This window comes from Anolis sagrei, chromosome 2 (assembly GCF_037176765.1).
Source record: "Anolis sagrei isolate rAnoSag1 chromosome 2, rAnoSag1.mat, whole genome shotgun sequence".
Lineage (NCBI taxonomy): Eukaryota > Metazoa > Chordata > Lepidosauria > Squamata > Dactyloidae > Anolis > Anolis sagrei.
Window position 1 is genome coordinate 279,189,365 of NC_090022.1, and position 26,196 is coordinate 279,215,560.

Below are 26,196 nucleotides of genomic sequence, written 5' to 3' on the forward strand. Positions count from 1 at the left end.
GAAGGGGGATCTAATGTTTCAATGTAGCTCTAATAAAGCTAATTGAAGAGTGAATGAACACAGCATTGATAATTTCTGCACATTCCCATGCAAGAATATAAGAGCAACGGTTTACACTGCAACTTTTTTATATCTCGGGGATTAGATAAAAGGAATTATTCCAATATTAGGGTCTAATGATTCTTTCATTAAAATTAGAGAAGACATAGACTTAGCTAATACACAAAACTAGTCTGAAAAGTGGCTCCTTTAGGAGAATTGACTAAAATTCCAAATGGAGAAATTAACTATTTAGGTTTTGTAGCAAAACATTGTATCACTTGTATGTTGTTATTCATTAGTTCAGTCACTTCCAACTCTTTGTGACATTATGAACCAGCCCACGCCAGAGCTCCCTGTCGGCCGTCACCACCCCCAGCTCCTTCAGAGTCAAGCCAGTCACTTCAAGGATGCCATCCATCCATCTTGCCCTTGGTCAGCCCCTCTTCTTTTTTCCTTCCATTTCCCCCAGCATAATTGTCTCCTCTAAGCTTTCCTGTCTTCTCCTATGTGGACAAAATACTTCATCTTTGCCTCTAATAGCCTTCCCTCCAATGAGCAGTCAGGCTTCATTTCCTGAAGTATGGGCTGGTTGGATCTTCCTGCCGTCCAAGGCACTCTCAGAACTTTCCTCCAACACCACAATTCAAAAGTATCTATCTTCCTTCACTCAGCCTTCCCTATGGTCCAGCTCTCACATTCATAGGTGACTACAGGGAATACCATTGCTTTTACTATATGGATCTTCACTGCCAGTGTGATGTCTCTACTCTACACTATTTTATTGAGATTGGTCATTGCTCTCTTCCCAAGAAGTAAGTGTCTTCTGATTTCTTGGCTGCAGTCTGCATCTGCAGTAATCTTTGCACCTAGAAATACACTGCCTCCACGTTTTCTCCCTCTATTTGCTAGTTCTCAATCAGTCTGGTTGCCATAATCTTGGTTTTTTTTTTAATGTTTAGCTGCACCCCAGCTTTTGCACTTTCTTCTTTCACCTTGATTAGAAGGCTCCTCAGCTCCTCCTTGCTTTTGGCCATCAAAGTGGTATCATCTGCATATCTAAGGTTGTTAATGTTTCTTCCAGCAATTTTAACTCCAGCCTTGCATTCATCAAGCCCCGCACATCGCATGATGAATAGATTGGGTGAGAGTATGCAACCCTGCTGTACTCCTTTCCCAATCTTGAACCAGTCTGTTGTTCCATAGTCAGTTCTTACTTGTATCACATCAATAAACATGCAAAGGTATTGTCTTATGTAAGGACTGAATGAGGACAAACAAATTGAAACTTAATCCAGAAAAGACAGAAGTGCTCCTGGTCAGTCAGAAGGCAAATCAGGGACTAGGGATCCTGTCTGCCTGTGCTAGATAGGGCTACACCCCCCCCCCCACGCACACGCGCGCACACACACACACACACACACACAGAAAAACACAGGTCTTCAGTTTGGGAGTATTCCTGGACTCAGCGTTCAACCTGGAAGCCCAGATTTCTGCAGTAGACAGAACTGCCTTTGCACATTTAAAACTTGTGCACGAGCTGCGCCTATTCCTTCAGACACTGGATCTGGCCATGGCAGTATATGCCTTAGTTATATTTTATTTGGATTACTGTAATGTGCACTACGTGGGGCTACCTTTAAAAAATGTTCGGAAACTTTAGCTAGTCCAAAGCACTGCGTCCAAATTGTTAACCAGGGCTGGCTACAGGGAGTGCACAACTGCCCTGTTGCAAGAGCTCTGCTGGCTACCAGTGCTGTTTATAATATATAATGCCCTATATGGCTTAGATCAAGAATATTTGGCAGATCACATCACCTGGTATGAACCTGCTTGGGTTCTGAAATCCTCAGGAGAGGCCCATCTCTTGGTCCACCATTGCAAGCACAGCTGGTGGAGACATGAGAGAGGACCTTCTCAGTGCCTGGCCTTTAAATCTGGAATTTCCTGCATAGAGAAGCCAGAATCACCTCCTCCTTGCTGCCCTTCCAGTGGCAGACTAAAACCTTTTTATTCTGGCAGGTTTTGAAAGCAGAATATTTTTAAGATGGGAGTCAAAGAGTGTTGTGTGGTGTTTTATGTATTTTAAACAGGTTTTAAATATTCATTTTATATAGTTCTAGGTTTAATTCTATTTTAATCTTTAGAGTCTTTATATTTTAATGTGTATATTGTATTGTCTTACCTTTGTTTACTGCTTTGATTTTAAGAGAAAAAAGCAATATATAAATAACTATAAGCTGAGGTTAAAAGCTGAGTCCTTGGCCGAAAGACTACACACTCTATGTTTCAACAGTGACTGTCAGCTTTAAGAGTTATGGTTCCAATTTGGTTTTTTTTAAAGTTCCAGGTTTTTTCCTGATTTGATGTCTATTTGTCCACATCATTATTATCTGGCATTTTCCCCCATTCAATCTCAAAAACACTTTGTTCAGCATATTTGCTATTTTAAGTAAAAGTATTTTCATCACATGGGAAAGTGTCTATGCAACTACACGGTTTATTTTTTAATGTTATTAAGTTTCCCAAAATATTTTGCCAGCTCTCAAACCATTAAATAACCCTCCTTTTATTTGCTTTAGTGCAAAACCAACCAATTAGTATTTTGAAGTCAAAAGTATTAGACTTCAAAACTTGAGAAAATAAGAGGAAATTAGCTGCCCAAAGAGTTACAGAGAAGACCCTTCTCCCTAACCATTATTATTAGTTTTATTTACAACCAGAGGAGTGCTTATAAGGATGGATATTTAGATGTGCACATCCACATATATAGCACATGCCTCTACTGAATCTAGTATATCTGAAGCAGAACAGCTTGCTTGTCCTCAAACATCAGTGTCCAATATCAGTGTTGGTGAAAATATTGGAAATAAGAACACAGCTCAATTTCCTTCCTCCTAATTATTCCAAGAACATGCATTAGAAGTATCAGAACTGTCCTTTGTAACAAGTGCGGATTGACAGGTTCCCTACCTGTAACTGTGGTTGTTCAGGTGGCTATCTGTGAATGCACACAAATGAATTATCTATGATTGTGCACTGCATCAATCAGAACCATTTAGAGCTATTCCACCCACACTCAGCACTACTATATAACACCCTTCCTGCCTAAATGTTCAGCTCCATGGATGTCACAGGAGCAGTAGCCAATGACTGAGGATGACAAGACATAATGAGGGGAGGATGGGTGGGGACAGGCATGTAGCTGGGGGGAGGGAGCTTGAGGGGCTTCAGCCCCTCCCTGAAATTCTCAAGGTGGTCCGCGAGAAATGAGAAGGCCTTACTGATACATTATTTAAACTGTTATGTTTATTCATATCATGATCTGATCACCATGCTCAATATATCCCATATGCATGGGGGTATTGGGATAACGATACAAAAGGTTTGCTAGGGTAGATCCTCAGCCCCCCCCCCAAATCAAACTCACCCCCCCCCCCAAATCAAAATCCTGGCTGCAGGCCTGGGTGGGGATATGTGAGTTCACCACTTTGAGTCCCATTCATGAAAGAAAAGTGGGATAAAAGTTAATAATAATAATTCACTGATGACCACATGAAAAACCACAGTTACACGTAGGGAACCTATTCTCCTTCTTCATGGTCTCTACTAATCATACAAATGGGAGACAAGCAAATTACTAACCATAAGAGGAGGGAGTATCAGGCAACACAGGAGAAAGGCACTGCTCTCCCAAAGAAGACCTTTTCATCAACCACCCCTAGACTGTGGAATGACATGCCAGAAGAAATCTGACAGCTAAATGAGCCATCTAACTTTAAGACACAATTCTGGCATGCCTACACAGTGAATTTTAACTTTACATTTTATTAGTATTTGTGTTCTGTGTATTTAAATATATGCACTTCAATAGTATTGTATTTTATCTCTGTGTTTTAACTATGTTGTACCTCGACTCAAGCTATGAAGAGAGGCAGGTAACAAATAAAATTTAGTAGTAGTACTATTAGTAGTCGTAGTAGTATGGAGCCTGTAGTGAGAGATAAATGTCAAGGGCTGTGACCAAATAGCAGACTTACATATATCATGCAGAGATACACCTCAGACAAACCTCCAATGCTACCAGTGGCCTGGCAGCCTTGGCAGTTCTTGGAAAGGAGACAGCAAGGAGCAAGTTCATAAGTCAGTCACTGCCACTCACTTAAAAACCTCTTTGGCAATACCAGAAATATTTTCTTGTTGGATAAATAATGAAACATTGTGATTTTCAATTAAAAGCCATGCCCTCAACATTTAAAGAATTTTACACCTCTAGGCCAATAGTGAGGATAGAATGACAATTATTAACGGGAATACCAAAGGTTTTCCACATCGGCCCTAAAGGCCTGATTGATGAGTAGAGTAAAATCATTTAGTTCAAAGCCATATCTAGAATTATAACTAACAAATATCTCAGAGTTTGAAAGTTAAGTAATTACTAGTCATTACTTCCTTTATCTAATAAACAAAGTTATAATTGGGTTGTTGTAGGTTTTTTCCAGCTATATGGCCATGTTCTAGAGGCATTCTCTCCTGACGTTTCGCCTGCATCTATGGCAAGCATCCTCAGAGGTAGTGAGGTCCTCCAGCCATGAAAGCCTTCGACAATAATTACATTTGATCTTGATTGTAAACCAATATGAAAAACAATTCTTGCCTTCTGTTGCGTAACCAACTTTTTGTTCCTTTAATATCTAGATGAGTATGTAGGAAGGGTCACATGATTAAAGTAGCACTTCATGCTGTGCCTTGTGCTCTATGAGTGTTGAAGTCAAGACAAGTTGGATAGCAGTATATTTTACCATATCTGACAACTTCTAGATTTAAAAAAAAACAACGAAATGTTTTATTACTTGTCAGAAATGGGGTCATGGGATTATTTTTTGAAATTGCAACTACAATGGTAAGTTAGTACTTCTCCACTGTTTTTGAACTACAACTTTTAGTAATTAGTTTCAAAGCTTCAGACATCTATTCAAGGATTTCTTGGAAAGCAAGACAAGGATAACCATACCATATTCTTGGGTAAATTATGTCTTTGGATTTAAAAATCTGTGGTATCACTGAATATTACTTTCGCTTCCATTTCTTTCCTTTTGAGGCAAACCCCATCCTACGCCATCTTTCCGCTACAGCACTATCTAAACCAGGGATGGGCAAGAGCAGGGGATAATTTTTTGACTACATAATAGAGCCCACAGTCCTCAAATATATTTTTTAATTTGTAGGTGGCTTCTGTTAATCCAACCCCTCCAGTATGAAATACAGCAAATACACACACATCTTGACCCACCCACAGCTAAAGAAAATGACTGCAAATCAGGTTAAATAGAAACAGAAAGTGAGAAGTTTCATTTCCAGATTTAATTTTGGCCAATTTTCAGTCAATTTTCTTGCAAAATGTCTGCTTCTTACAGTGCTTTTGAACTACTGAGTGGTGAAAGATGGATAAAAAATTATTTGCATTTGTTGGTCAGTTGGTTTTAGGATATCTGGATGGACTTCAGCTGCCAAACTTTGCTCATCTGAGTTCTCTATTCTTTACAAATAAAGTTTTGTTAGCTTCTATCTTTATTTACCTGTCATATAGTTGCACCTTTCCTTCTAAATGTTTTCCTTGAGAAGCTATGGCATCTAGGAGTGAACAAAGTATCACAAAATTGGGGGGGGGGAGGTGTACTCATATCTTTAAAGCAATTCTCTACTGACCAGGAACCTAGCTCTCCAAAGTTTCAAAATTTCTAATTACCACAAGTAACACTGCATACACTGTATACACTTAAAAGCATTAAAAGCAATCTGATAGTTATTAATCAAAACATTTTAAATATTATAATAACAGTCTGTTTTTCTCAGCAATTTATTACACATTTTAGTTGTTGATGCATTTTAGAATTCCAAATGTTAGGTATTTTATCTTATATGTGTAAATGTGCTGCATAAATTAGTAATAAAAACTGTCCCACAGACACTTAACAATCAATCAAGTGCACGGATCTCTGAGTGCAAAAAGGATTTCTGTGGATCTCACATCTAATCACATTTGAATCCACCAGCTACCAATACCAACATGGATATCAATATACAGCTGATTGGACTGCAGATCCAGCAGTTAATTGGTTAAAGTGACCAAATAACAGCTCTCCCAAATTACAAGAAATAAGGGGGAGAAAGATTTCAAATCATGAGATAGCTACTGTTTATGTCAGAGAAAGATTTGCTTTAGAGCAGATGTTTCCAAACATTTCATATTGGGTGACATGCTTTTTTGTCACTCAGTATTTTAATGGGAAGTGTGGGTCTGCTTTTTAGCTGACAAGTTAGTCAAATTAATTAGGACTGTAGTTGTGTGCCTTCAAGTCATTTCAGATGTAGGACAACCCTAAATCAACAGTTTAGGGCAAGGGCTGGGTAAATGACCTTGAAAGGCTACATCTGGCCTATGGGCCTTAGTTTGGGGTCCCCTGCACTAGTGTGTACTGACATAGAAAGCTCCCTTTAGAAATTACCAAAACATAAAAAAAAATTCTAATAGTGTTTTTAAAGTCACCTCAAACTGTAAGCAATATCTCCAAATCATTTAATCCTACATGTGTGTACCTAGCTAGCTGATGGTACATTTAATTTTTAATTACTAATAAGAAAGATTTCTTATACTTTTCAGAAGTTATGAAGTAATGAAAATATGTAATTCCCCCATGCAAACAGTTTATTTCAGTGGAAATGCAACTCAGATAAATATTTCAAAGGATATTAAAGGTTTCCCAAAGTTTCTTAAACTGGATTGCCCTATTAAGATTACTGTGCAGTTTCAAAGTAATAAATCCATTTATTTTATCCAAAAAAAATAAATACAGGACAGTATGCTGTTCACCCCTAAAATATGCAAAATATCTTCAATCATTTTGCATAACTGAAGAAATGACAAAAAAATCCAACCAGAAAATAAAAATCATATATAATGTAGTAAACAAACAGATGCTATTACCTAGGCCTAGAATGAGACTAGATGTAGAAACTCATGTAATTAATTATTCATGCCCCATGAGTCACGGGACTTCCTTCCTTCCTTCTTGAACACCAGCCCTGCTTAAGCAGAGCTCCTGAAACCAAAGGAAAATTTGAAAGCAGATTATTTTTCCTACTGTGTTTAGCCAGCCATTTGAGCACCATAAAATAGTCTATGAATTCTGGACAAATTTCAGCATTATCACAAAGAAACAAAAAGACTTTTGGGTAATTCCATGCCAAGTCGTTTGAACCTTCCCACCATCATGTCTCCAATTTTGTTCAAATTTTAACTGTAGCACTTGTCAGCTGTTAAACTAAGTTTCCCAAAATTTGATGTCTCTAACTGCAATAGTTGCTGATGTTGACACCCTTATCTGAAGGGTAGTCAGTCCATGTGCGCACGACATTTAACAAAATGCCATTTTTGGGGTCTAATAAAATTTAAACTAAATGTATAAGAATGGCTAGTAAATTGAAATCCTGTACAGGATTTTCTGCTGATTCCGAAGAAATTAATTTTTTACATTATGAATGCAAAATCCAGTCAAACAAGTTGACTCAAACTGTGCATTAAAATGTGTTGGAACTCATCGTGACAAATTTTGACCAATATTCAGACTGCAACATTTTCCATGCACTTTGAAATTTTGACCAAGCGTTATGCTTGCGCTGGACATAATACTGCCAGAAAACTTGGTTTTAACCCCTGACTAGTGCTACAAATTTGGAGAACATGGTGGTGGGAACTTTTTAAATTTTCAGACCACTTGGCATAGAATGACCCTTTTAAAAGAAAAGATAGAGAAAGCAAATCCTCATCCTATGTAGTTAAGTAATAGCAAAAACCTGTACAGTTAAACTCAATACCAGAACATTTGGTGCAGCTACATTCTTACACCTCGGAATAACCTCCCTGAAATCTGTGGAATTTGCAACAAAGAAACTGTGCAGAAGGTCATGCTGAGGTAGAGGAGCACTATACTGGACTTACTTTTCTATACTTTACTGCATCCCCTAAGTCTAGTCTGTACAAAAACAAAACATCAGTATATCTCACTTGACTCAAAGGAGTTAAAAGGACAAAGGGTAGGTATCATGTACAGACCTCTTGCCATAGGATGCCATAAGAACAGCAATTGAATGACTCCCTGATAACAACTTGCACCAAATGCCTGAAAGTGCTCTGTATTCTGCAACATTTTAAAGGACTTCTGCAATATCAAGAGTTACCCACTTAAATGCAGAAGTCAAAGCAGTGCTGTTGTGTGGGCATTACTATGATTTCTTCCTGTATTCACAAACACTATCATTTTCAAACATTACTTTCCTAATTATTCCACCCATATTCCCTAACATCCTCCATTTCATGTATTGGGGAAAAATTGGAAATCTGCTTTCTGGGTTTTTCTATTCCTTCACATATCTGGATCATGATAAAAACAGTTTTAATCAAACCAATTAAAATTGTTTGAGTTTGAATTGATTTTAATTAATCTAGAATAATTATTAATGCTAATCTGTAATTATGCACATAGGATTTTCCACTGATATGGAAGTTTAAGTCACTGACAGGTCTATTGCTTTTGCCATGAACAACATTCGGTCCATCATAGACTGATGTCATCATCAGGATATGCTAGGTCATGGTCACTGACCAGAACAGGCAGGGATACCTCAGTAAGAGATCACAAAACCAATGAGGATGAATCAAAGATCTCATCTGAGCTGGGCAAACCCAAAACACATATTGTTGATACATGTATTACCTTGGTAGCAATGACTGATGAAAGCCAAGCCTCAATCATGAAAAGTGTTGTTTTTAATCCTAAAGCTGTATATTACTGTCAACAGCCATTAAAAAAAAATCCTAGCTGTCAACTGTCAACTCAAAACTGACTAGGACTCCAGCACTAATTTTTCAAATTTCACTTTCCTTTTAAAAATATAACACCTTCTTATTTCTGCAGTCATATTATACTACTGGCAAAACATTATTAATTTTATCCCCCACATAAAACAACCATCTATAAAAATAAAAATGTAATGTTCGTTTGTGATACCATCAGAACTCAAAAACCACTGGGGAATTGACACCAAATTTGGACACAAGACACCTAACAACCCAATGTATGTCCTCCACTCAAAAAAATTTTTTTTGTCATTTGGGAATTGTCGTTGCCTGGATTTATAGTTTACCTACAATCAAAGAGCATTCTGAACTCCACCAATGATGGAATTGGGCCAAACTTAGCACACAGGGCTCCCATGACCAACAGAAAAAACTGGAAGGGTTTGGTGGACATTGACCTTGAGTTTGGAAATTGTAGTTCACCCACATCCAGAGAGCACTGTGCACTCAAACAATGACGGATCTGGACCAAACTTGGCACGAACATTCCATATGCCCAAATATGAACACAGATGGAGTTTAAGGAAAATAGACCTTGACATTTGGGATTTGTAGTTGCTGGGATTTATAGTTCACCTACAATCAAAGAGCATTCTGAACTCCACCAATGATGGAATTGAACCAAACATGGCATACAGGACTTCCATGACCAACAGAACACACTGGAAGGGTTTGGTGGGCACTGACCTTGAGTTTGGGAGTTGTAGTTCACCTACATCCAGAGAGCACTGTGGACTCAAACAATGATGTATCTGGACCAAACTTGACACAAAAATTCCATATGCCTAAATATGAACACAGATGGAGTTTGGAGGAAATAGACCTTGACATTTGGGATTTGTAGTTACTGGGATTTATAGTTCACTACAATTAAAGAGCATTCTGAAACCCACAAACGACAGAAATGGGGCAAACTTCCCACACAGAACCCCCATGACCAACAGAACATACTTAAGGCCATCCAGTCCAACTCTCTTCACCAGGGCAAAAAAATGTAATCAGAGCCCTCCTGACAAAGAGCCATCCAGTCATAAATATAGATAGATAGATAGATAGATAGATAGATATGATTCTCTCTCACACACACAGATATAGTATCATAGATTTGAAAGAGACCCTTAAAGAAGGACTATGATATGTTGCATATTCCAGAGTAGGCAAACCAGACACTCTCCACATCAACACTGACAAAGAAACTACAAGAAATACTGTTTACTCACAAACAGAAAGAAATTGCATATATTAGAAACCAACACTTTCTCATTACTTTATTTGCCAGATCGACAGACTGGGCCACAGCAACACGTGGCAGGGGACAGCTAGTACATCTATAAAAGTGTGAATATTTTTGTTTATTCCTCTGCCTTTTTAAAAGCTACTCATTAGGACAATAGGTAATGGAGATGGAAATTACAGAGAGAGAGCATCAGACAAAAACAAACAAAAATGCATCTTCCCTACTTACTATAGGTGGAGTCTTTACAGGATCTCAGCTCTTTACGTAAAACGAAGTAGTTGTTTCGTTTTTAGAATGGACAATTTAGCTCCAGCCTATTTATTACTTTTCAACATTAAAACTTTCCCTTTGAAGTGAGTTGTATAAAGTTTTAATACATTCAATGTAAAACATTAATTTGTTGTTCTAAATAATTATTAATAAGCTACAATTAATTTATATTAATATCTTCTTTGCCAGTCTGCTCACTACATGCAGGAGAAAACTCTACATATGCATCTGTGTGGACTCCAGATCACCAGGTGAGTGAATGACAACAGGTTTTATTTCATTATACTAATTAGTGGACTTTATACTAATGTGTTCAGCTGTCACAAGGAAAAAAGCCTACCTATAACTCAGAGGTACCGATTTAAGAAACTTTGTTAATAGTGACCCCTGAAATCTGAAATCCCCTCAAAACCTGTGCCAAAGTCTTGAAATAGTTTGTAATATGAACACCCTATATTTTGAAAGGCCTCCAAACTGAGAAAGTGACACTTGGATGCAAAGAGTTTTTATTACAAAATGTTCAACAACTGAAAAAGCTCTGGCACCAGTTTGAAGCAAATCACACAATGCTGGATGGGGGAAGGAGGCTATTACGATCCCTGGTTTGAGACACCTATTACTCAGTTTTGGGGGCACTGCAAAATTCTGGGTTTTTCTGTTACAAAGTTTTGCAAAATAAATGTGCTATGTTGACACAAATTTGTAACAGATCAGGCAAGTTTGGGCTCTGATGTTTCAATTTATCAGTTCTTGAGGTGTTATAAAGCACACTTTTGTTGCAAAATTACTGCAAATTTTGGAGCAGGTTTAAGAATTGATAATTTTGGAGCTTCTCAGTTAACACGAATTTAATACACTAATAACTGATAATGTCACACAACTGTAAGCTTACACAAGACGAGTAGAACTCCCAGAAAGAACAATCATTACTAAACTATTCAAAGTGTCCGCAGATTAGCATTTAACCAATTTGCATATATTGGTACCAGTTTCATTTTGCTACAATGAAGTTTATAAAAATAACTGGGCATTTTTCCATTCAGCATTTTAGCTGTATCAAATGAACCGTGTGACACAGAAACCCTTGCATTTTCAAGTAATTAATAAGATGCATACACAGAATTAGGTGCTAACTATTTAACATGGTGAATAGAGCACTTTTCACTTTATCTCATTTATCTTATACAAAAAATTCCCAAGACTCACTGAGATGGAAAAAAACTGATTTTTTGTTTTGTTTTTACAGAAACAGAAAAAGTTGTCCTCTGCACTGGGAACAATCCTTATTAGTGCTAGTTCAACACATGGATCATTTTCTATTATTGTCTGTTTTACATTTTAAATTCTTATGAAACAATAAATTTACATTTTAGTTTTATTTTCAAATACTGATTCACTATAGACAGAACATTTCTAAGTTAATTATAGGTAGCTGTCAAATATAGTAAACTACACGAACACTAGTGAGGTCATGTATGATCAAAGAGGAAAGCAAGGTTTGAATCTCATAGATTGATGTGAGACGTGCACACCTACCACTGATGTACTGTGTGTAGCTTAGATCAAGCCACATCATCTTTGTTCTAAATCTTCATTGATATTCCTCACGACAATCCTAAATGGCAACAGAGGTAATACCTGATTAAAAAAAATGTAGACCTTTAACTCTAACATCACCACTTTTCTCTTCTTGTATGATTTTAACATCACTGCCTAATGAAAAAGCCTATCAAGATTCAAAAGTTTGCAAGATGTATTTTGTGTTTTTAGTAGGCCAATACAGGTATCACTCTTTTGTAGATTGTGTATTTTGATAATTAGTGCCTTCTAACAATTGTCCTATATCTCCTTAACTTCTGTAATTAAAAATGTTTTGTGATGCCATGTGTATATTTACACTCTCAAATAACAAACTCAGGAGAAAACTCCAAAAGCAATTTCCCCAGCATTTTATGGTCATTATTCTGTCATGACTGATGTTTACATCTTTTGCACATAAACTACAAACATGCATAAATTTACATATCCAATTAAAATTATTAACATAGACATACACTTTTTACTTAGACAAATACAAAACCTATAAAAGATCACCCCATTACAGAGATTTCCCTAGCTCAGTCTTCCTTACATGATTCCCTCCAAATGTCATTAACTGCAATTTAAAGCATGGAATTTGGGGACACCTTCAGAAAGGCTGGCTTACCAGTATTATTCATGTTGTGCAGCATTCCCTGCAGTATTAGAAGCAGGGAAATTAAAGATACTCAGTACAGCCAAGAGTACATATTCCCAATTTCCTGTTCTTATAATTCCTGCCTGAATGTGCTACACTCATCTGGCTCCCCACTTCTACAGGAGTAAATTTCACCTAACTGACAGAGCAAACTGTATCCAGGTAAATGCATACAGATTCAAAACTTCAAGTAAAAATTTTGGATATTCCCAATGTACTTCAGATTACAAGGGGAAACAGTACATGCCACTTATCATAGACTAGGGAAAATATAGCCTATGGGCCATTTGCCTACCTACAAAATCATTTTGAGGCCTATGGGATCACTCCAGCATACACCTTCAAATATTGGAGCACTTTGGTTTCAAAGTGCTCAAATAACTTCCACTGTTGTTCAATATGGCTAGTGGCTAGCTTGTCTACAGTTCAACAATATATGCAGATGCACCAATCCCAAAAGGCAACCTGTCTGTTTCTAATGTTCCCCATTCTCCAAGTATTCCATCAAATTCTAGAATAAACAGAATATGTTTCTGGGGGGGGGGGGGGAAACCAGAATACAATACCCCTCCTTATCTACAGGATTGGTATCCACAGTTTCATTTATCCACTTCCAATAGAATATAGTCTCTAGACTATATTTTTAGGTACTCCAGCACTACTCTATGGCATTCCTGGGCCAAGAGGTCTTCATTTCACTCAGTTTTGCTATTATCCACAGTGTTGTTCATCCATAAGAAGTTTGTGAATATACATGGCTTGTACTGTTGTACAGAGGGGAATCACTGAGAACATGTTTGATTTGTGAAGCGGTAAGAGGTAATGTTAAAGATAGGGTCTTTTGGGGACAAAATTATGTTTATGATACTCTGGAGCCCCCCCCCCCTCTGATTAGGACCCTAAGAAGCTCACAACTTACAAAACAATACAATTAAAATACAAAAGATAAATACTAAAACAGAATTAAACTAATTATAATTATTAAAACGATTAAGTTAATATAAAATTAGCAATTATTAAAAGTTGGTAAAAATAATTTGACTAAAATAATGCTCTCTCACATCCTACTAAACATGCTTTGATGATGGTGGAACAGGGAAGGGCCTCTCCTGGTGATTTCAGAGCCTAGATCAACTCATACAAGGAGATGTGATATACCGGTTACAACCAGCATTTTGAATTGTGCGTGGAAACCAACTGGTAGCTAGTGAAGCTGTTCCAACAAGGGAGTTGTGTGATCCCCTGTAACCACAGTACTATAGCTATTAATCCATGAATACCTTTCCACAGTATTGGGATTGAGTGCTTCTGCAAGTCAATGGGCTATGTTGACACAGTAACAGAGCTATCAGTAGGCTCTACCATGTCAGACAGGCTTTTACTGAATAAAAGGTAAAGGTAAAGGATTCGCCTCACATTAAGTTTAGTCGTGTCCAATTCTGGGGGCTGGTGCTCAACTTCATTTCTAAGCTGAAGAGCCAGCATTGTCTGTAGACACCTTCAAGTTCATGTGGCCTGTATGATTGCATGGAGTGACGTTACCTTCCCACAGAAGCGGTACCTATTGATCTACTCACACCTGAATGTTTTCGAACTGGTAGGTTGGCAGAATCTGGGGCTAACAGCAGGAGCTCACCCCACTCCCCGGATTCGAACTGCCAAACTTTCAGTCAGCAAGTTCAGCAACTCAGCAGTTTAACCCGCTGTGCCACCAGGGAGGCCCTTTTAATGAATAGCCAGACTAAATATGCCAAATAGCTATTGGGCAGTAGCTGCACTGGGGGTTACACTGGTAGAACATCTCTGAGAGTCAATGGTACAGAAAGAGTCATGGTAATACTTGTAGATGAAATTCCCAGGTTGGATGGCATTCAGCAAGCAACTGGAATAAAGCAGAGGACCAGTACAAATCGAGATGGGGCTAATGATGCAAGTGGAACCAAAATGAAACACATTAAGTTGTTAATATGCTCAGAGTTAATATGCTCAGAGTTTGGTCCTATAACACATGTTATAGGACCAAAAAAGTGAGGAACATGAATAATAGTAAAACAAGAAATCAATTATATAAACATTGCAGTACAGCCACATTTGCAGATTTACCTTTGTGCAGATTTGATTGATATGCTCTTTCTGGGAATCTATACACCTCAAAACCTAAACCATGGTCAACTTCCACCAGAGAATGACCACAGAGTCATGATGGATGAACTAGAGATTTCTAGAGACAACTTCTCTAAGAATCTTTAGATACTACTGGGCAAATCTATGTTCAATATCTATAGGACCTAGAATGGGATACTCTCAGGTTCAAAAAAGGGGTGGGGTTTAATCAGTTTTCCTGCAACCCTAATCCACATGAAAGAGGAAGCCCTACTGTATTTCACATGAGCAAGATAAAGTGGACATTATGAGTCAGATATTTACATAATTTTTACTCAGAAGATGAAAATCTAAGAATACATTGATATGACATTGATGACATTAATAGCAAGGCGAAACATAGCAAATGCAGTCAAAGGAATTAATGCAAAGTCTGACTGAATCATATCAATAAGACTTCAGGACTTCAAGACACATCAATACAACCATAATTCAGGTTTATACTCCAACAACAAAGAAAGAAGAGGAAATTGAAAGATTATACTGAAGTCCCAGAAGGAAATTAATTATACACGAAAACAGGACTTTTTGTTAATTATAGGCAAAATTTAGAAGTAGCAAACAGGGCAGAATCAAAGAGGGAAATTTGGTATATGATCAAGAAATTGAGGAAGTAGTCTGTTTAATTATGCAAAGCCAATTATTTGTTTATTGACATGAAGAACTACTATCCAGAGAAACAAAGACAACAATTTAAAAGAACAAAAGACCTCTTCCATGTGAACTGAGAAATCAAAGAGAAATTTAAACTAAGATTCACAAAACTGAAACTGTCATACTTTGGTCATATCATGAGGAGACATGACTCGCTTGAAAAGACAATGATGCTTGGTGAGAAAAGAAGACAGTAGGAAAAGTGGAAGGCCGCATTACAAATAGACTCAATAAATCATTCTGAAAGACCAAGGCAGGTCTGTAGATGATAGGGTGACTTGGAGGTCTTTCATCCACAGGGTCGCCATAAGAACAACAGTTAAAAGTGAACAACAAAACTATAGTTATTAAACTTCTTCCTCAGAATGGAATATCTATAATCTTCCTAGTATTTTATTTAAAGTTAAATCTTTTTCAATCCAGGAAATAGTTGATCTGCTGTCTAGTATAATGGTGAATGCAGGGTACTTTTTTCCTTCCTGGTGCTGAAACATATGCTGTTTCATTTTATTGCCTTTCACTGCAATGTACTACTTGTGATTTAGGCCACCAATGATCATTGTTATCATGAAGTTTATAAATGTTGTAAATATATAAAATACTGTGGAAAGTAACTGAGCTTTAATCTGGAACACAACTGCAAAGGGAAAACTTTGTTACTCCAGATAATGATACAGCTAATCTCTCTCCTATGTCAAAATGTGAATGAGGGAGACACTGCATTTTTATGCTTCCATACTATGAAGCAGAGGATAGAGAAAGCTGAAAATCACAGTGAATTTGGGGGAAACAGTACGGTCAAATCTTAAAAAGAAAATCCATCACACGCCATTCTAACTGTGGCAAGAGCCCTGATGGGAAGAGAAGGAATAAATGGAAGAACACCACAGATATTCATTCTCCAAATACAGTGTATTTATTTTCACAATTGCATAATGAACTGTACCCAATAAAGTTATTTCCTCTAAATAGCTGTTCAAGATATAAAGTTCATACCCTCCATTAAATCTGTTCACTTTCAAAAGAAAGGGAATATATAGAATATACAATTTTAAAGTGGTTCTGTGTTAGAGTTTAAGATTAAAAATTAGATGTCAGTTTCAAGAAGTTCCTTACTCAGCTTACTATACCAATCCTCAACCTTCTTTCACAATATGGCTTTCCTTTGTTTTCCTTTTCTTTTCTTTTATATTAGTAAAAGAAATATAATTAAATAAATTGTGTTTTCTGTCCTCAAAACATATTAAGGATACACAGTAAAAAGTCTCTATTGGGAGAAATGTGGGATAAAAATAAAGACACAGAATATATATTTTGCATTACAAGATAGAATTGGGACAAGTTTTGCTATCTGACCCTGTAAAAACATCTGTAGCCATTTGAGTCAATCTTTATTTACCTCCTACAAAAAAGAATTTACTGAAATTTCAGCTATCGAGATTTTTTAAATAGGAACAATATTTACAATATTTGTTTTTATTTATTTATTTATTTAATACACTTGTATACCGCTAATATCTCAGCCTAAATCGGTGACTCATTGCGGTTTACAACATTTAAAACAACAATATTCCGATTAAAAATATAAAACACATACATATACAATACACAGTATTGGGCCACCAATACAGACCAATGCATCTCTTAAATTAAAATCATAATCCAATTTCGTTGTCTGTGATTGCCAGTCCTTGATCAGAGACTTCATCGCATCGGATTAGCCGAATGCTTGCTCAAACAACCATGTCTTCAGTTGTTTTCGAAATACCATCAGCGAGGAGGCTGATCTTATCTCTATAGGGAGGGCATTCCAAAGCCGAGGGGCCACCACAGAAAAGGCCCTGTCTCTCATTCCCGCAAGCCGCACCTGTGAAGCAAGCGGGATGGAGAGAAGGGCCTCTCCCGAAGATCTTAGGGTCCTGGTGGGCTGATAGGCCGAGATACGTTCGGATAGATATGTTGGGCCCGAACCGTTTAGGGCTTTAAAGGCCAATGCCAGCACTTTGAATTGGGCCCGGTAGCTAATCGGCAGCCAGTGGAGCTAGTACAGCAGAGGAGTTGTATGCTCCCTGCGCCCTGCTCCTGTTAGTACCATGGCTGCCGCCCGTTGGACTAGTTGGAGCTTCCGAGCCGTCTTCAAAGGCAACCCCATGTAGAGAGCGTTGCAGTAGTCAAGGCGGGATGTAACCAGAGCGTGGACTACCGTGGCCAAGTCAGACTTCCCAAGGTACGGTCGCAGTTGGCGCACGAGTCTTAACTGTGCGAATGCTCCCCTGGTCACCGCCGAAACCTGGGGATCCAGGCTCAGCGATGAGTCCAGGATCACACCCAAACTGCGAACCTGTGTCTTCAGGGGGAGTGCGACCCCGTCTAACACAGGCTGTAACCCTATACCCTGTTCGGCCCTGTGACTGACCAGGAGTACCTCTGTCTTGTCTGGATTCAATTTCAATTTGTTCGCCCCCATCCAGACCGTCACAGCGGCCAAGCACCGGTTCAGGACCTCGACAGCCTCCTTAGTAGCAGGTGGGAAGGAGTGACAGAGTTGGACATCATCTGCCTACAGATGACACCGCACCCCGAAACTCCGGATGATCTCGCCCAGCGGCTTCATGTAGATGTTAAACAACATGGGAGACAGTATTGAACCCTGAGGAACCCCACAAAACAAAGGTTGTGGGGTAGAACAGGAGTCCCCCAGTAACACCTTCTGAGACCGACCCTCGAGGAATGACCGGAGCCACTGCAAGGCAGTACCTCCGAGACCCATTCCCGCGATGCGTCCCAGAAGGATACCGTGGTCGACGGTATCGAAGGCCGCTGAGAGGTCGAGTAGCACCAACAGGGACACACTCCCCCTGTCGAGCTCCCGACGGAGATCATCCACTAAGGCGACCAAGGCTGTCTCGGTACCATGCCCCGGCCTAAAGCCAGACTGAGCCGGATCCAGATAATCCGTGTCTACCAAGAATGCCTGGAGTTGTGAGGCCACCACACGTTCCATGACTTTGCCCAAAAAGGGGAGATTGGAAACAGGCCGATAGTTGACGAATTGAGTGGGGTCCAGTGATGGTTTCTTCAACAGCGGTTTTATCACAGCTTGCTTTAAGCTGGCTGGAAATATGCCTTCCCGAAGGGAGGCATTAACCACCACCTTAACCCACTCGGCCAATCCCCCTCTGGCCTCCTTTAGAAGCCAGGATGGGCAGGGGTCTTTAAAATAGAGGAAATAGAATTAGAACAAAGATTTTCAATGATATATATACATATATACACACACACACTTAAAATGGATGCGTTAGAGTCTTTGTACAGCCCATTAAATGCAGCCTTTATTTATTTATTTAGGGCTTTTATATCTCGTCCTTTCTCAACCTCCGCAGAGGGACTATAGCAATGATGGCGAACCTATTGCACTCTCAGGTTGTAAGATTTTTAATCTAACATTTAAGAGTCTGAATAAGAAAAATGGAATGGAATGCAGTGATACCTTGAGCTCAGATTTTAATTTGTTTCATGACTGACCTCTTAACTCAAATTACTCTTATCTCAAATCAAATGTTTCCACTGAAGTGCTATTAATCCATTCTGGCCCTCTAACCCCACCCCCATTTTTGTTACGTGTTTTTAAATAAGAAAATGTACTTTATAAATACATAAAATATAAATACATGGAACAATAAAAAAGAAAGATCGACTTTAAAATGGTAGAAGTACAAAGTTGTGGCAAAGAAGTACAAAGCACAAAGTGATGAGGCAGAAGCATCATTTTCTTCATACTGTACTCACTCCAGTCTCCTTCCCTCTCTTGCTCTCTCCCTCTCTTTTCACGGAGCCAAACATAACAAGAATAAAAATCACACAAAATCAACTAATGCAAAATTCCTCAAAAGGGACAAGCACAGAGCAGACAGTAATCTCCAAAAAGCAGACAAGAGCAGGAGAGAGATAGGTACAAGGCACAAAGGCTACTCCCTTGAAGTCCTAAAGTACTATACTCTGGTGCTAGCGCTCCCCCTGCACCAGCTCTTAACTCAAAATGTTGCTCATATGTCAAAGCAAAACCGGTTTTAGCAATAACTCTTAATTCAAACCACTCTTAAATTGAGATGCTCTTAAATTGAGGCTCCACTGTACTGTGGATAAAGTATTTTTGCTGCACCCATAAACATTTTATGCCAAATTCAGAGCATATAACATAAGCAAACGCAAGTAACACATCCAATCAGCTATATTTTCTCACAACAGTGTGACTTTCTCTTTGAAAACACTATTATTATCCACTTTCCATAGATTATGCATTCATACATGCACCGGGATTGTGGCGCAGCTGGCTGAGTGTCAGCTGCATTAAGATCACTCTGACCAAAAGGTCATGAGTTCGAAGCCAGCCCGGGTTGGAGTGGGTTTCCAACCAATTGTGTGTAGCCTGTTGTCGACCTTTGCAACCCGAAAGACAGTTGCATCTGTCAAGTAGGAAAATAAGGTATTACCTTAAAGTATGGGGAGGCTAAATTAACTGATTCATGAGGCCATAAAGACGACTCCGGCAAAGCATTCCAGCGGGGAAGCGTGCGGGGAATGCGGAGGTGCTTCATCAGCATCGCAGATGGATGATGAAAGCGACAGCTCCCCTGGCGGCCAGAAAAAAGTTAAATAGCCTCTGTGTATGTCTGTATATGTTTGTATGTCAAAAATTGGCATTGAATGTTTGCCATATATGTATTCACTGTAATCCGCCCTGAGTCCCCTGCGGGGTGAGAGGGGCGGAATATAAAAGCCCTAAATAAATAAATAAATAAATAAATAAATAAATAAATAAAATTTCTTTTTAAGAATTTCAATAAACTATCTTTCATCTGCAAAAAAGAAATCCCAGAATAGTTCGTTTAACAACACATAAAGTCAAATTCAACATTAGAAATGCTCAGAAGGTATCTAACAGGCTGCTGAGGCAGACGAAAAGGAACTAAGGGTGTAGGTGGGAGGTGTGCTGGGTAAGCGCAGAGGGAATAGGTGGGGTTACCGCCAAAATGCTTATTATGCTGCCCTGGAAGGTTCTGAAACACATATTGCGCAGGTGCAAAAAACCCATTTCTGTGAGTCACAGAGACTACAAAGAAGAATCTACCCTTCCTTTGCAAGATATCTGAGTACAATAAATTTAGCAACACGTGAAAGCAAATACAATATTACAAAATAAGAGGTACAAATACTATGTTATCAGCAAACAGACCCAAAAATCAACTAGAAATGTAGATTTTAAAATACAAGACTAAAAATGACCATTCTGATTAGGTACCCAAAAAAAGGTGAAGCTATCATAATTTCCTTGGGAAATTACTTCAATTCAAAGAAGATTTGTGAAGCAATTATCTTACAACTTATACACCACTTTGAGTCCCCCCAGTGGTGAGACAAGCAGTATAGAAATGCTATAAATAAATAATAAAAAATACTATAGCCTCCCTCTCTTCAATATCACTATCTCATAAGATCCATCCTGTCAACCTCTTTTGCCTGATATAACATAGCATGTACAAAACTCAAGGATATCGATAGCTATGTAGACATCTCCAAGTATCCTGCTCACATCCTCAGACTGCAACATGCATTACATATCCCAACGATAACAGTACACTACAATTTAAAATAAAGAAGAATCAAGTAATACAAATCTGAACAGATACCTATCCATATTCCAATTATTATACAACAGACTATCATTTAACTAGAACTCAAACAACCAGAACTCTGAAGCAACCAGCAAAAAAAAAAAAAATCAAAGAAATAATACCTGAATAAGAACCCTGTGTTTATAATACAGTCAAATAGTAAAACTATGTTACAATATGTTAATTTTGTCTTTATTTGCTTTTAATTACTGTATTTCAATATTAATAATCATACAGAGTTTATGGTATGGTATAGTGTAGGTATTAGTGCAGCCTATTTTTAAAAGTAATTCTCAATCAGAAATGAAATATATTTGGCATCTACTAATCCCCATGGATACTGGTCAACTGAAATTATATTGTATTAATACATGATCAAAATTTTGATTTTCCTACCCTGCTAACTATAATTACTAAAAGTGTATCTAAGTTCAAATTACAAAAAGGTACCATTAATTGGGAATTGAATTGAAAGTTTCTGAACTTCTCACAAAAAGAGGAGAATTGAGTAGGAGTGTGAAAGGAGGTACTCAACACAACTTCATGGCACTGAACAATGATTTTACAGTGTACCTTAACCAACCTATTTGTTTATTCATTGCGAACCAGCTCTCTAATAATCAAGAGTTCTCTGAACAATGTATAGAACATTACTCTTTTTTAAGAAGAGCAAAGAATATGAGAAATGATTATGATATGGACATATACTAGCATTACTTAGTTATGAATTTTTAAATTAGATTTGTAGGTCTATGACTCAATTTAAATGCTGGTTATCATCTTTAAATGGCTTTGGATGAGTTTATTGGAGAAATACTAGCTGCTGTATAAACCCACCTAGGTTTAAAGATCAGATATTAAAGGCCTGCTAACATCCTCATCGTTAAGATTATCATGGTGACAGGCATGAGAACTAGGGTTTTTTTGTTTTCCTTATCATATAAACTACCCCTATGGCCTAGTTCCCTCTTGGTTTTAAAATTAACCTTAAAAACTCCAATCCATTTTTACATGAGTGAAAATAGATCTTTAATTTAAAGCTGTTTTTACTCCTGCTCTCCTTTTAAAAATGTTTTATGCTGCTGTTTTAATTAGATGTTTTTTATTCTTTTGTATTTTTATCTTGTAAACCATAATGGAAAAGTCCCATCTCAAAACGACTGAAAACTGTTGACCATTATACACTCCTGTGTTTAAACAATGCCTAGCACACTGTCTCTTTCTAAAAATAACAAAAGGTACTACTTTCACAAGAATAAAAAAAACGAAAGAAACAAAAAATTGAAATGAATGAAAAGTGAAAGATGTAAAGTATTTCCAACATGCTATTTTGGCTCCAACTTGACAGTTTAAGTGCTCAAACACTGTTGTATTGTTCATTTTCTTCTATGACATATCTAGCCAAAAGTTCTTTTATTGATCTAGTAGCAAACTAGTTAAGGTCAGAATCAATGGATTTATAACTAAGAATTTAGTGGCGCCAACAAACCAAATCATTGGGTCCCTTTGTAATACAAAAGCAAACACAATGATGCAAAAGATTTTTACCACTGTAATTTTGTAATTCACGGTGCTGTATCATCACAGTTACTCAAAGTTTTGCATGGACACAACAAGACCACAGCAAAGAGGTACAGCCATAATGAAATGCAAGCCCACGTCAAGCCTTTCTCTGTCCACTTGCATTATAAAATTGATATTAGAAGATACACAACCATGACAAGGCCTAAATGACTCTGATTATCTTCTGGTGCACAGGCAGTAACCCTTTGCAAAAAATAAACAGAATTAGAAATATATCTGCTTAACTCAACTATTGCAACTTTTGTGAACCGGACTTTAAATTCACGCCATTTTGAGCCTCACGGTGCAATAGTTAAGCAATGTTTTTTCATTATTCCAAAATCTACTTTCTGTTATAGTGCAGACCACTGCTTTTCTTTGCATTTCCTTTGGCATGTAACTCTAAAACTATTAATTTAAATCAATACCACTACCCAAGGTTCCAATATTATCCCAGCCATAAACTTACTAGGTAAGTGTGATTTACCCAGTTACAGGTTTGTTGTAAAATGCATTAGGATAATATATATGAACAATTGTAATACTTTGAAATTATACATAAATCCCAATAAATTGCGTTAAGGAGAGATGTAGTACATATGCTGTGCACATATTCAGTCACCATTATTTCTTGACAGAACTATCAGGTAACCAAGACAAAGACTCCTGTCTCTGTTTCAGCAGAAACAAAAACTACTTGGCAAGATGGAAGAATGTTTATTTGTTGTGCGTCTTCAAATTGTGTTCAACTTACAGCAAATCTAAGATAACTCTATCACAAGGTTTTCTTCACAAAATTTGTTGGGGAAAGGGTGCAGGGGGTATTGACTTCCTCTGAGAGTAAGAGAGTATGACTTGCCCAAATACATGCTGTTTCCATGGCCAAGCATGGATTTAGACTTTGGTTTCCTAGAGTACTATTCCAACAAGATAGACAAATACTCCAGGCCAATACAAGGCAACTCCCACCGCCGCCCACTGCCCCCCCCCATGCGAAATCTCCACTCTATACTGGGCTACTGCAATATGAGTTATGTGTGACTGCCTTTGAAGCTGGCTTAGGAATTGCTCATAAGATTGAATTACCCCTCCTCGGCTTTGCACTTGTGTGTGTATCTATCTTCAAGTCACCTGTTGACTCATGGTGATCCAATGAATTTCATAAGGATTCTTTTTTTTTTTGCCAGAAGTCATTTTCCCAGTTCCTTTCTCTCAAATATAGCCTACAGCAACTGGTATTCATTGGTTGTCCACCCCCTTTGTATCCAGGGACTAACCATGGCAGACCCTGCATACCCACCTCACCCCCATCTAGAAACTAACCATGACAGACCCTGCATGCTTTTCAAGATCAGACAGAATTCAGTTACTTTGGGGTATTGAGGCCCTCCCCACTAAGTTCCTCCAAATCTCTTCCACAGAGGCTGAAAGAGGATTCTATTTCACCATTGGGAAACACTAGCTGATTATCTTGTGAGAATTCCAGAAAACAATGGTATTTGATAAAAATCAACAAAATTGATCCCTTCTTAAATTCTATCCGGAAGTTTTCTCAAAAAAGGAGGGATATTTTTTCAGTGTTATGCTAGTATGAAAAGTAATCGCAGAAATAATACTTTAAAATTTACCATGAAGTACTTTAAAATTTACAAATGGTAAAGAATAATAGATGATATCAATCGAGTCTAACAACAACTGAGATCCAAAGAACACATTCATTTATAAAAACAATGAGCTTTTCCCACTCAACCAAACTGCTTAACAGTTTCTTCTGACTTAAAGAGACCACTTTTTAAGTAGTCCAAATGTTGAAACAAGGACTGGGAGTAAGATCTGAAAATCCAAGTGTACATGGCCCTCTGGATCTATGTCAGAAGGTGACTTTTAGTGTTATCAACATTTACTATTGTTTAGTATAACACAAAAGATACTCGAAGGTACTTTCCAAACATAAGCACATGTAACACTGATTTGTATGAAATACTGGGGAGCTAGTTTTCAATGCTCAGCATCAAATCTTAGTGGAATACAACAAGCATCTGAACTGGGATGAAACTAGAACATGAAATATGAGTCGGTCCAACTTGCAACCTAAATCAGCAAGGGTTCAACTCCTGAGTGAAACATAATTAACACTTCAATCTCCTCTATGGTGCTGGGCTTCCACACACTGCTCACAGTATTGGTCCCACCACAAAGAATCAGTTAAAGTGGCTTCACAGTGAATAGTGCTATTTTTTATTGATCCATTTCTCAGCACTACATTCATCCAGTAGCATCTATTGCTATCTAGCAATGTTTTTCCTTGATCCTTGACATTCAGTACAACTGCTTCTGACTGCAGAAGGAGCTACATTTCAATTTGTCATTCACTGCTGTCTGCCCCAAAACGGACTTCTGCATTTTCCAGTTAGACAGCATATTAGGACTGAATTGCTCTGTCTGATTTCTTAAGATTTCTTCTCTTTTTCCAAACATTGCTAACTCACAACTTGTTTTTACCCTGTGAATATAATAAATGAAGACAACTATATTAGTCTGTCTGACTATGAAAACAGGTAGTAGAAATAACCTGGTTACACATTTTAAAGCAAACTTATTCAAAGCTAGCATGATCTTCATGGATCATAGTTCATTACTTCAGCAGCACTGACGGAGTATAATGTTCAAGCCATAGTATTTAAGCACAGGCATATAGTTGTGGCTGTGGAATCAGAGTAGAACAGAATACAGAAAAATGCAAATTGTGACACTGGCCATAAATCTTGAAAGGGTTGTGTAAGATAATACAGGTCTATCTGTTACTTCAAGGCTCTGTTGTGACCAAGGCACTATGCTGAAGAGGTAACCTTCCACAGTTCTACCATGTCCTCTAAGCTATGACCAGAAGAAAACAGAAAAAGCCAATAGATCCTTCATGCTAAAACATCCCTCTGAAGTCTGGCAATAAAAGTAAAGATGAAAACAGTTACCTCAAAAAAAATGCTGTCTCCTGGCAGACAAATTATAATATGGTGCATGGTGGGGTGTTAGCCAATTGAGTGTTTTGCTCATGTATGGTGGGCCAGAGGAGAAAAATAAGAAAGTGCCTGGAGTGCCAAAAAACTCTTTCTGCCTCTCCTCTGCAGCTAATGGACAATAACTCTTTAGACCAGGAAAGAGAAATTTTACACATTGTTTAAAATGAGGGCTTACTACATGGCACAATGGGCAGAGTATGTGATAAGTAAATCTAGGCTCTGTAATTAGTAAATCTAGTTGCCAATAAGGTAAGAAGCTTGCTGGATGACTTTAGGTTAGATACTTGTTGTGTACCTTCAAGTAATTTCCAACCTGATGACAATTCTAAGGCAAACCTGTCATGGGGTTTTCTTTGGTCAGTGAAGGTTTGTAGTTGCTTTCTCCTGAGGCTGAGAAAGAGTGACTTGTCCAAGGTCTC

At 37.9% G+C, this 26,196-nt stretch overlaps 1 protein-coding gene across 4 annotated transcripts in view; it reads right to left on the reverse strand.

The window, feature by feature from the left end:
- NIPBL (NIPBL cohesin loading factor) overlaps positions 1 to 26,196 on the reverse strand; it is a 149,219-nt gene that overhangs the window by 117,598 nt on the left and 5,425 nt on the right. Inside the window, exon 1 of one of the 4 annotated variants that reach the window (XM_060761402.2) lies at positions 12,003 to 12,085. The exons of the other annotated variants lie outside the window; for them this stretch is intronic. The gene's annotated coding sequence lies outside the window, so the exon portion shown is untranslated. Of the gene's footprint in view, positions 1 to 12,002; positions 12,086 to 26,196 lie in introns of those variants that run through there. 4 annotated transcript variants of the gene reach the window in all.